This window comes from Haematobia irritans, chromosome 2 (genome assembly GCF_050003625.1).
Source record: "Haematobia irritans isolate KBUSLIRL chromosome 2, ASM5000362v1, whole genome shotgun sequence".
In the NCBI taxonomy this organism is placed as follows: Eukaryota; Metazoa; Arthropoda; class Insecta; order Diptera; family Muscidae; genus Haematobia; species Haematobia irritans.
In genome coordinates this window covers 174,528,770-174,542,682 of record NC_134398.1, presented here as the reverse complement: position 1 = coordinate 174,542,682, position 13,913 = coordinate 174,528,770, and the positions used below count along the sequence as shown (strand labels likewise).

At 30.7% G+C, this 13,913-nt stretch overlaps 1 protein-coding gene across 8 annotated transcripts in view; it reads right to left on the bottom strand.

The window, feature by feature from the left end:
- Pde11 (Phosphodiesterase 11) overlaps positions 1–13,913 on the bottom strand; it is a 355,629-nt gene that overhangs the window by 227,373 nt on the left and 114,343 nt on the right. For 2 of the 8 annotated variants that reach the window (XM_075296857.1, XM_075296858.1), the window contains exon 1: positions 9,284–9,414. The exons of the other annotated variants lie outside the window; for them this stretch is intronic. The gene's annotated coding sequence lies outside the window, so the exon portion shown is untranslated. Of the gene's footprint in view, positions 1–9,283; positions 9,415–13,913 lie in introns of those variants that run through there. 8 annotated transcript variants of the gene reach the window in all.

Here is a 13,913-nt window from a genome sequence, read left to right as displayed (position 1 = left end):
TCTAAAGAGAATTTTGTCAATATTTTTTATTTCTATAAATAGAAAATTAAAGTACCTCTTGGTTGGAAAGTAAACTTTTGCAAAAATCTACCAAAACATCAATAATTCTACCAATCTACCAAATTCTATCACTTTTGGTAAAAATGTACTAATTGTGCCAACAGTGTTTGCCAGACGTACCTATTTTACGTCATTGTGACGATTTTTGTGCAAAATTTGGTACTTTGCGCCTCATGATTTTCCCAAAATTTTTTTTATAGTTTGACAATGTTTTCAGAAAAGTATATAAATTCTAAGTTTTATTAAGTTTCAAATAAAAAATCCATTGCATTTTACTTCTATAGAAAATTTTGTCAAAATTTTATTTCTATAGAAAATTTTGTGAAAATTTCATTTCTATAAAAATTTTGTCAAAATTTCATTTCTATAGAAAATTTTTCATATTTTCATTTCTGCAGGAAATTTTGTCCAAATTTCATTTCTATATGAAATTTTGTCAACATTTCATTTCTATAAGAAATTTTGTCAAAATTTCATTTCCATAGGAAATTTCATTTCTATAGGAAATTTTGTCAACATTTCATTTCTGTAGGAAACGTTGTCATAATTTCATTTTTGTAGGAAATGTTGTCAAAATTTCAATTTTAATGGGAATCTTTGTTTAAATTTAATTTCTATAAGAAATCTTGTAAAAATTTCATTTTTATAGAAATCTATAGCTCAATTACTTGATTCTGGATGCAGTATGATTAAAACAAAGTAACAGAACCCCTTGATGTTTGGAATCAAGAATAGATTTCCGCCATTAATTTTCCTTTCGCTTCAAAGAATATTAGTTCATATTCGTATAGAGACTTTTTAATTTTGTTAAATTAAAATAATAGCCAGCAGTTGAAATGTTGTGCTACGAAATTCTCCTTTCCCTTCCAACAATAATTTCCATGAACTCCCTCGCAGAGGGCAACACCCTAAAGGTTGTAGTGAAAAGTCATAAGGCTAATTCGCAACTACTACAAAAACTAAACACAAACCATATGATATTGGAAATCATGTGTGTTATCATATTCAGTTCATTCGTTACACTTGATATGATTTTAGTGTTAATGGCACAAATCAAATACGTGATAAATTTCCAATTCATATTTCTACCATTACCACCGTATGGAATGTGAATACATGGGCAGAAAAAAGTGTAATAAAAAGTAAGACAAAAACAAATCATAACATATCATATCATATCATATCATATCATATCATATCATATCATATCATATCATATCATATCATATCATATCATATCATATCATATCATATCATATCATATCATATCATATCATATCATATCATATCATATCATATCATATCATATCATATCATATCATATCATATCATATCATATCATATCATATCATATCATATCATATCATATCATATCATATCATATCATATCATATCATATCATATCATATCATATCATATCATATCATATCATATCATATCATATCATATCATATCATATCATATCATATCATATCATATCATATCATATCATATCATATCATATCATATCATATCATATCATATCATATCATATCATATCATATCATATCATATCATATCATATCATATCATATCATATCATATCATATCATATCATATCATATCATATCATATCATATCATATCATATCATATCATATCATATCATATCATATCATATCATATCATATCATATCATATCATATCATATCATATCATATCATATCATATCATATCATATCATATCATATCATATCATATCATATCATATCATATCATATCATATCATATCATATCATATCATATCATATCATATCATATCATATCATATCATATCATATCATATCATATCATATCATATCATATCATATCATATCATATCATATCATATCATATCATATCATATCATATCATATCATATCATATCATATCATATCATATCATATCATATCATATCATATCATATCATATCATATCATATCATATCATATCATATCATATCATATCATATCATATCATGTCATATCATCAAACACTTTGTGTAATTTTGTTGCAGATTGAATAAGACTTTTATAAAATTGTGCTAATTTACGTGTATCCAACAATTTTCACCTTCCCTTAAAGAATTTGCTATTGATTCCAAGCCAAAGGCATATTTAGGGACTTATTTATGTATATAGCTTTAAATTTAGGATAAAGAAAATAAAAATTAGGATACAGATATCTCTTTTAACGAATTTTAATTAGTCACATTGAAGTATTTTTTTACACATTGAACTTTTTAACTGAATTTTATTTGTGCGTATATAGTATTGCAAAAAGAATATAGCTAACTAGCTTCTTAAACAATGTCTCTATTTGGAAGAAACAGAATATTTGGCTTGAAATCAATACCAAAATCGTTGGATCCAACTAAGCTGTTTTTAAGTGTAACAAAAATCAAATATTTTCTGTGTATAAGTGTAGATCTGATCTTTGGTCACATTCATTCAAACGCTTAGACTATAAGACAGAAAGCTCTCTAACTACTGCTTTAATTTTCATTGACTCCCATGGGCCACGTTTTCAATTGTCCTACCGCAAAACCACCCCTTCTCTCTCACTCTCTGACTTTCTTAATACCCATCAATCATACAAGGAAAGATCTAATGTGGAATTTTTTGTTTCATTGCTATTGTCCGGACAATATAAATGCCTCAAATTGATTGCACACATAGTGCTATGTACTTACTCTCACTCTCACACACACGTCTCCAACAAATCAACACTATCTGAGTATAAATTGATTAGGGGGTACCAAAATGTTTGTGTGCTTCGCTATCATTTGATTTGTGTTTTGATTTTCTATTATGATGACTCTTAATGTGGTGAAGATGATGATGGGTGGCCAGGTGCTGAGAGTTTTAAGTGTTGAGGGGATGGAAGCTTACATACATATATGCCTGACTTGATCGTGTCAAGTCTTTTGATACGACTGTTTAGCCGAATGTTTGTTTATATCTTTAGCACATTGGATTTTTGTTGTTGAAAACCTGTGATGTTTTTGCTATTAATGTATCTCCCTATCATTGTATTTGAATTTTTGAACCGACTGGGGGTGGTGGTGTTGGTGCTAGTGCTTGAAAATCTGAACAATTGCACAATATCACATTATTGATATTGAATTGAAATCAATACAAATACCTATCAAGTGGTTATTATCAAAAGTATTAGCCCATTCATATGAAATGGGTAGTGGAATTTCAACAATATAAGGTGATTCCAAGGAAATTGTCATGGTTGTCTCGAATCATTCAAATATTTTCTCTGATTAAGTTGCGTGAAAGAAATCAAATAAAGAAAATTATTCAAAAACGAGATATGTAATGGATTAGGATGGGGAAATCGAAAATTAAGATATCTTTACATAAAATTTAATATTTTCCATATGAGTATAAAGACAATAACAAAACAATTGTATTTACTATATGAACCAAAAGGTACAACTGTGGTATCACAATGGACCGAATGGTCTAAGTGAGCCGGAAAACACGGGCCAAACTTTAGTTTTAAATTTAATTTTAAATGAGGATGAAACATAAGTTTTTGGGAGGTCTGGCGAATTCATGTAAATCAAGATGATCAAATAGATAAGTCCACATATGAGAACATATTTCTAAAGGTAGATATGATCATCTCATATGATAAAGAATGCAAACTCCCAAAAGTATTCTAATGGGTAGATTGCTTTGTAGAGACTTCGTCTTAAATCGGTATCAGTATCAAGCACGAGTTCCAAGAAAAAATTATAACGTTGAAGATCGGTTTGTGTACATATCGGCTTATATTGGTGCTAGAAACCTAAACCGGGTTTAATTGAAAACAAGTATATACGGCCGTAAGTTCGGCCAGGCCGAAGCTTATGTACCCTCCACCATGGATTGCGTAGAAACTTCTACTGAAGCCGATGGCAAGGTATCTTAAAACTTCCTAACACCGTAATATATACCACATAGTCCATACGTGGTATATGTTAAACTACAAAAGGCCGATTAAATACGTATATAATTACGTTTAAAGTTTCTAGAAATAAAATTTTGACAAAATAAAATTTTGACAACATTTTCCATGGAAGTAAAATTTGGAAAAAAATTTTCTATAGAAATAAAATTTGGAAAAAATTTCTATAGAAATAAAATTTGGAAAAAATTTTTATAGAAATAAAATTTTGACAAAATTTTCTATAGAAATAAAATTTTGTCAAAATTTTCTATAGAAATAAAATTTTGACAAAATTTTCTATAGAAATAAAATTTTGACAAAATTTTCTATAGAAATAACATTTTGACAATGTTTTCTATAAAAATAAAACTTTGGTAGATTATTTTTGGCTCGAGTGGCAACCATGATTATGAACCGATATGGATCAATTTTTGTGTGATTGGGGATCGGCTATATATAACTATAGACCGATATGGACCAATTTTGGCATAGTTATTAGCGGCCTTATACTAACACCACGTTGCAAATTTCAACCGGAACGGATGAATTTTGCACCTCCAAGAGGCTCCGGAGATCAAATCTGGGGAACGGTTTATATGGGGGCTATATATAATTATGGACCGATATGGACCAATTCTTGCATGGTTGTTAGAGACCATATACTAACACCACGTACCAAATTTCAACCGAATCGGATGAATTTTGCTCCTCTAAGAGGCTCCGGAGGTCAAATCTGGGGATCGGCTTATATGGGGCCTATATATAGTTATGGGTCGATGTGGACCAATTTTTGCATGGTCATTAGAGAACATATACCAACACCATGTACCAAATTTCAGCCGGATCGGATGAAATCGGATGAGCAATCGCCAGCCAAATTTGGGGGTCCGTTTATGTGGGGGCTATACGTAAAAGTGGACCGATATGGCCCATTTGCAAAACCATCCGACCTACATCAATAACAACTACTTGTGCGAAGTTTCAAGTCGATAGCTTGTTTCGTTCGGAAGTTAGCGTGAGTTCAACAGACGGACGGACGGACATGCTCAGTTCGACTCAGAATTTCACCACGACCCAGAATATATATACTGTATGGGGTCTTAGAGCAATATTTCGATGTGTTACAAACGGAATGACAAAGGTTATATACCCCCATCCTATGGTGGAGGGTATAAAAAGAAATTATTTTATAAGGCGATATAATCAAGATAATTTTTAACTTCTCCAATGAAGTCAAATCTGCGAATCAAATGAAGAATTAAATGGGTCTAATAATACGAAAGGCAAGCAAACTTATCGACCCATTTGCTGTGCACGATTTACTCGTAAACGACTGCTTTAAAAAAATCAGTCTATTTTGCAGACATTTCGAAAGATCGATTGGGTCTTATCTTGCTCAAAATGTTGGGCATGAGAATACTGTCTACTTGGTAGATGTCAAATTTGTTCACTCCGACTGACAAGCACAACAGAGAGATCATTTCAGATCAAAGTTTGACGCCTTGTAAGCTCATTCCGAGGAATTTTTTTGTTCGTTTTGTGACGAAGTTGATGACAATTGGAACAATACGGGAAGAAAAATACAAAATAATTTAATTAACTGAAATTTGGGCTATTTATAAATGCGAAAGATTAGAAATATTGTAAAGTTTAAACCTCAAAAATGTTGTAGGTAAGATTTTTGCCGTACTTCATTTATGAAAAATTGTCATTCTGGGACTAAGCTAATAGGTATAATCTTTTTTCCTTTTCTGTATGGATTTAGGTAGAGGCCATTAGCGGTAGTCCAAGTCAAAACTTTAGGAAAATCATCCATATTAACAGTTCCTGCAACTTCGAGTAGAGCACAAAATGATGAAATATGTCGGAAGCTTTTTAGTGATCCAAAAGAACATGGATTGTTTCTATATTATTTCTATTATTTGACAAAACCCGCATCAAAAGTTGTCTTTCAAATTGCTGGTAATTTTCCTGTGCAAAACTTCTCATGAAATTTGGAAAAAAGTCCAAGAATGGTAATAGGGCGAAAATCTCCGAGTCAAAGATACGGCGTATTTAAACTAAATAGAGTTATTAGTGAGTTCTAGATTCTATAAAATTAAACTACCCACCAAAAAAAATTTTGGAAGTTGTTCCAAAGGCACGACCCAAAATATCCCTCCAATGATGTTCTCTATTTTAACTACACAGGAAGTTCTTTTAATTCAACTTTTTATAACTCGCTTTTTTCATAATTTTAATTTTTTGTTTCAAATAGGTTAAAAACATTTAATAAAATGGTAAAAAATATTAAAATTTTTTTCAAAAATATGCTAAATAAAATCTACAAAAAGTGCGAATTTTTGAATATATTTGACTAAATATGATATGCATTAAAAATCATACAAAATTGTAAAAATTTTTTATTTAGCAAAACATTATCAAAATTTTTTAATTCACATTCAAAAAACCCAGATTCGAATCTCACCTTAAGAAGTGATGCAAATTCAGTGCAAAGGCCGTTGGAATGGTGGACATCCGTCACAATTTATTTCATATTGGTGTATAACTTTTTTTTATACCCTCCACCATAGGATGGGGGGTATATTAACTTTGTCATTCCGTTTGTAGCACATCGAAATATTGCTCTAAGACCCCATAAAGTATATATATTCTGAGTCGTGGTAAAATTCTGAGTCGACCTGAGCATGTCCGTCCGTCCGTCTGTTGACATCACGCTAACTTCCGAACGACATAAGCATCGACTTGAAACTGGGCACAAGTAGTTGTTATTGATGTAGGTCAGATGGTATTGCAAATGGGCCATATCGGTCCACTTTTCCGTATAGCCCCCATATAAACCGATCCCCCGATATGGCTTGCGGAGCCTCTAAGAGAAGCAAATTTCATCCGATCCGGCTGAAATTTGGTACATGGTGTTAGTATATGGTCTCTAACAACCATGCAAAAATTGGTCCATATCGGTCCATAATTATATATAGCCCCCATATAAACCGATCACCAGATTTGACCTCCGGAGACCCTTGGAAGACCAAAATTCACCTGATTCAGTTGAAATTTGGTACGTGATGTTAATATATGACCTCAAATGCCCATGCAAAAATTGGTCGATATCGGTCCATAATTATATATGGGCCCCATATAAACCGATCCCCAGATTTGACCTCCGGCGCACCTTGGAAGAGCAAAATTCATCTCATTCGGTTGAAATTTGGTACGTGATGTTAGTATAGGGTATCCAACAACCATGCAGGAATTGGTTCCTATCAGTTCATAATAAAATATAGCTCCCATATAAACCGATCCCCAGATTTGACCTCCGGTGCCTTTTGGAGAAGCAAAATTCATCCGATCTGGTTGAAATTTGGTACGTGGTGGTAGTATATGATATTTAACAACCATGTGAATTGAAATTTGTGGATGACAGTCTTTCGTAGAAGTTTCTACGCAATCCATGGTGGAGGGTACATAAGATTCGGCCTGGCCGAACTTACGGCCGTATATACTTGTTTTTTTCTCAATGTATATGAGAGGTATACCTAACTCTGAACCGATTTGGATGATAATTAGCCAGTGTAGTATAAGGTTACCTTGTTACCTTGTGCTAAATTTGAGTAAGATCAGTTAATAAATAAGGCTATTATGGCCAAATTTTGGAAAATCGGGCGATACATATATATGGGAGTTGTATCTAAATCTGAACCGATTTCGATGAAATTTTGCACACATAAATTAGATAACGTTGTGTTAAATTTGATGGCGATTGGTTAGTAAAGAAGCATAATCTGGTACCATTTATCGAAATGGGACGATACATATTTATGGAAGCTACTTCTAAATTTGATAGTATTTATTTTGATAGTATAAATTTAATAGTATTCGTCCTTGTGCCAGAAAAAAAACTCAATGTACCGAATTTCATCGAAATCGGTTAATAATTGCGACCATTACATGGACAAACGTACTGTCACGAAGTGCTAAATCGAATCAGGAGGTGATTTCGAGTCGATCTGCTTATATTTTATGGGGTCTAAAATCATATTTCTGCTAGGCTTATTTTATGGCAGATCAAGGTTATTATAGCCTGACCACTATATGGTTTATGTTATAACAATTTGGTAATTAATTTTTTCGAAAGTTTTATATTCGAATATTTCAGCAAAAACGTTCATTACCAAAAATCTTTGAGCTTTCTTAGTTCAAAATTTGGTATGCAAATGAAAATCTCATTTACTCTTACAGAGAAATATCGGGAACAGGTTAAAAGGTTTGCGAGAAGTTAACTAAAAACTAATTGCTAGGTGGAAATTCTCATGTAAAACCTGAATGGTTTGTAAACAATTAAGTTTTTTCACCTCAATTACATCCTCAGCATTTGACTGGAATCATATAGACGGCTGAACTCTACTTTAGCCCTTTATTTGTCGCTAACTTTTGTCTTAATTCATTTTGTAGACTAATGCCCGCGCACCAAAAATTTTTTTTCTGATTCAATCACGAATTTAATTGATCAAATTAATTTTTTAATTGAAATGTCTTCAATCACGAAAATGATAGTATCAATCACAGTTTTAATTGGGCATTGAAAACATTCTTGATCAAAAATTTAATTGATTTTTTTCAGCAAATTTCAATTAATTTTTTAATTGATTCGATTAAAAATTTAATTGATGTTGATTGCAAAACTCAATTAATTTATTAATTAAAAAGGTAACTATTCTTAATTACTTTCTGAATTGGTTTAGAGATTTTATTTGGATTAACAAATTATTGTTTGAAATACATTTTTAATTAAAAATTAAAAAAAATGCACTTTTTTTAACTGAAATAGTCTTCCGAATTTGATTAAAAAGTTAATTGTATCAATTAATTTTTTAATTAAAAATTTTAAAATTTTCAATCATTGACTTAATTAACTTAATGTTTCTATCATGATTAAAAAGTTAATTGTATCAATTAATTTATTAATTGAAAAAATTTTCAACTTCAATTAACTTTTTAATTGGAAATATTTTGGTGATATTTTTTTGTGCATATTCATAATATTTTACTGGCAGTTTATCGAAGGAATTTGTATGGTAATAGTAGGTTTAAAGTTTACACTAACTTTTATGAATATGAGGGTTAATCTTTAAATGGATCTTCAGAAATATCAGAAATTTTAATCACAGACACTGTTGTCAAATATATACAATAATTGTCTTTATATTTCAAATATATTTATGTAGTTCAACAATTTGTTGTAAAGGGTATACACCACCTACCGAAACTCATTTCCAAAAAAAAAATATGCGAATCAGGTAAATTTTTTGGAAAAAAAAATCTTAAACGGCAAACATTTGAAAACTTTCAATACACATATTTTTTATTTCACATTATTGTTGATTTATTTAACATTTTTTAGCACTTAGACACTTTTTCATTTGTATTTTTGCATATTTCCAAAAACTTTATTTTATTTTTAGTTTTGGTATACTTGTAATATTTTATTTTTGGAATAAAAAAAATAATTTTCTAATGTATTTACAATAAATATTTTTTCTTTAAATTATTACGTTAATATTTTATTTTTATTTGTCAATTATTACGTTAATATTTTTTATGAAATATTTGTATTCTTATTTTTAATGATTTTTTAAATATTTTTTCTTTCACATTAATTCTCTTTAGAACAAAAACATACACTATTTTGATTTTCTCTTTCTTTTTTTTTTTGTTTGCTTTACGTTTTCTATTTAGTTTCTTTAGAATTATATTGAATAGATTGGGATTATGTATTTGTTTTATTTTTTTTGTTATTTACATTTACTTTAGTTATTATTAGAATTCAAATTGTAGAGGTTTTATTACACTTCCGCTATGACCTTAATCTTTGTATATTTTTATTATGGATTTAGTAAGAACTTGTTTTATAGCATTTTTTTGAGTGTTTTTATTAATACGATTTTTTTAAATTTATTTAAGTTAATTTAACTTTTAAGATTTCACACCAACAAACACGTATTTATTATTTACACTCAGTAAAATCCCAAATCTTTGGATATTTTTTAATTAAATTATAGAATTTTTTCTATTTACATTTATTTCACATATCTTTTTGCTAGTTTCAAATTATTTTTTTAACAAAATTTAAATCACTAGCATTTAGTTTAGACAAAAAAAAAACAAAATTTTATATGCTTAGATTTTTGATTTCTACTCGTTTCGCATAGCTTATGATTTCAATTTGTTATTGGCATTCTTTCTTAATTTTAGTATTAGTATTTTTTTGTTTTTATTTGTATTTCTTTATATCTGACATTTGAATATTTCGCATTTCACTTTAGATTTTCCAAGTCAGCACGACCGTACTCTACGAATATCTCAGCGATACTGAAAATGTGTAGCTTCGACAAATATTTTATGGTGCATTTGCAAAAGTTTCATTTCGTTTGGGGGGTCCCTTACCGCTCGTTTGTTTTTGTTTTCATATTTTCTGGTTTCCCTCTACTCATCCATTTAATTCTACGGCGAAATTATCTAAGCTATTTTCAATTTTATTTTGAGTTCTAAATGGAAAGATACAAATGGTGGTAAAGATGAGAGAAATAAATATGGGAGAATCAAACTCCAAACAGACAATAAAGAGAGTGACTACAACAGAGAGATGGAGATAGAGAGAGTGAGAGAGAATTTCACTCATTGAGTATCTTTGTATTTAATTCGCCTTTGAATTCGCTTCGAAAAAGTTTGTTTATTTTTATTTGTTTATTTATTTCTTCTTTTGTTTTTATTAATCTCATATGGCCGTTAGTATCTGTTGTGTTTGTGTGTGTGTGTGTGTATATGTATGTGATTGTGTCTATTGCATTTTCTGTTGTTATCTATTGCCCTATTACGTTCTTCATTTCCATTTCATAAAAATTATGTACATTTGCTATTTTGGTTTTCCCCTCTTCCTCATATGATTTTTTTTCGTTTTCTACGTTCAAAATCCTAAGGGGAAACCCCCTAATGAGTTTTTTTTTTTTGAGTAAAAAACCCCAAAACCAACGTAGAAATCTATTTTACATGACCTTTGTCTTGAACTTTTTAACAAAGAAGTTTATTTTTAGATGCATTTATTTTAGTCTCTAAGGATTCTGCTCACGAATGTTTCCGCCATGGAATATCCCTTTAAGCTTAATTATCTCAATGGGGTTTTTCCATTGCATGTTTTTTTTTTATTTATCTCTCAGGAATAATTTCCTTAGCGGCAATTGAAAGTTGTCACCATATGTTTTCGTGGTTCAAAAACAAAAAAATTAAAGGAATTCATACCTTTGCAATAGAAGAAAGAATAAACTACACACAAAAACTATCACCAAAATAATGTATATTAATTGAAAAATTTAATTGATGCAATTAAACATTATTTTTGTTTTAATTAAAAATCAGTTCGATGGAAAATTCTCTGTTTTTAGTTAAAATCCAATATAACCATATATCGAATATCCGCCTTGCATGCAGAGGATCGTGGGTTCACCCCCAGTTCCGGCCAAAAACCAAAAAGTTTTTCAGCAGATTATTCCGTCTCGGCAGAGTTATTATTCACCGTAGTGGAAACATCTTTGGGACTCGGCTATAAAAAGGAAGAACCCTAAACATAGGGGAGCGCTCATTTATAAAAAAAAAGAAGTTCACCGGCTGAGGTAACACAATGGATTGAATAACCTAAATAAGCCCAAATAACAGACACCCACTTGGAAATGTTGGTTTTTTTCGCACAAAAAATTATTTGATTTAATTAATATTTAGTTAATATAATATAAATTAAATTCTGAGTCGACTTAGCGATGTCCGTCCATCTTGTGGACAAAGTTCTCAAATTTGGCATAAAAAAAGGGTCGCCAAAAAAGTAATGCAAATGCTGTTGTTGGATCTGGAAGTGATGCATACTTGGCCCGGAAACGATGAATTTACCATGGGCTTGTCATAGGATGGATATCCTCTATTTCAACAGCGGTTGCACTGAATTTGCATCACTTCTTAAGGTGTAATCCGAATTCAGTGTTTTGTATGTGAATTGAAAATTTTGTGATATTTTGCCAAATAATTAAGTTTTAAAGGGTGATTCTTTTGAGGTTAGGATTTTCATGCATTAGTATTTGACAGATCACGTGGGATTTCAGACATGGTGTCAAAGAGAAAGATGCTCAGTATGCTTTGACATTTCATCATGAATAGACTTACTAACGAGCAACGCTTGCAAATCATTGAATTTTATTACCAAAATCAGTGGCAGAAAATCCGCTTTTTTATCGACAAATTTTGTTCAGCGATGAGGCTCATTTCTGGTTGAATGGCTACGTAAATAAGCAAAATTGCCGCATTTGGAGTGAAGAGCAACCAGAAGCCGTTCAAGAACTGCCCATGCATCCCGAAAAATGCACTGTTTGGTGTGGTTTGTACGCTGGTGGAATCATTGGACCGTATTTTTTCAAAGATGCTGTTGGACGCAACGTTACGGTGAATGGCGATCGATATCGTTCGATGTTAACAAACTTTTTGTTTCCAAAAATGGAAGAACTGAACTTGGTTGACATGTGGTTTCAACAAGATGGCGCTACATGCCACACAGCTCGCGATTCTATGGCCATTTTGAGGGAAAACTTCGGAGAACAATTCATCTCAAGAAATGGACCGGTAAGTTGGCCACCAAGATCATGCGATTTGACGCCTTTAGACTATTTTTTGTGGGGCTACGTCAAGTCTAAAGTCTACAGAAATAAGCCAGCAACTATTCCAGCTTTGGAAGACAACATTTCCGAAGAAATTCGGGCTATTCCGGCCGAAATGCTCGAAAAAGTTGCCCAAAATTGGACTTTCCGAATGGACCACCTAAGACGCAGCCGCGGTCAACATTTAAATGAAATTATCTTCAAAAAGTAAATGTCATGGACCAATCTAACGTTTCAAATAAAGAACCGATGAGATTTTGCAAATTTTATGCGTTTTTTAAAAAAAAAAAGTTATCAAGCTCTTAACAAATCACCCTTTATAATCTTTCATGATTTTTAATGCATTCCAATGCTCGTCTGAAACATTTAATCCCAAATATTTTCAAAATTTTTTTTTTCGACAAAATGTAAATAATTTTTACAATTTTATTAATTTGTACGGTATGGTGACACTGGGCAAATATTTGACAGAAATCAAAAAATAAGTCGTCGCTACAGTCAAACCAGTAAATATTTTTACCTCGTACTGGATACATCAAATCACGATAAGAATATTTTACAAAAACTGTATCCAGATATTTCGAAAATGCTCCTGGAAAAATGTTTTACACTCATTGTGTGACTTTATTCTTACGCTATTTTTAACCTATTTGAAACAAAAAACTTAAAATTATACATTAAAAAATATAAATTAAAAGAACTTTCTGTAATTAAAATAAAAAACATCTGTGGAACGACATTTTTAAAATTGCTTTTAAAGTTGTGCCGTTAGAACAACTTCCAATTTTTTTTTTGTTGAGTTCTTGTTTTGGCTCATTTTTTGAAAACTCGGATCAAATATAGATTTAGCTTCAACATATATTGAAGTTATGACCGATCTACCCAGACTTGGCTTTCTTTCTTTCTCAGCATTCACTTCGGAGATGAAACAAAGACGTTAACATGTATTTAATTTAACATAAATTACATTAAAACTCCGGACACTACACGCAAAAAAAATAATTCTTTCCTCCCAAACGAAATTTTAGACAAACAAAGTTCGTTTCTCATTTGCTTTTCGCTGAAAGGAAGTGTATTTGGAAGAAAATTATATACTTTTTGTGATAAACGTTTATTCTTTTCCAGGATGTAAAAACAATTTCATAAAGACTAAATCAAAAAAAAAAAATTTCTGGCTAATTGCATTTTCCCTCAC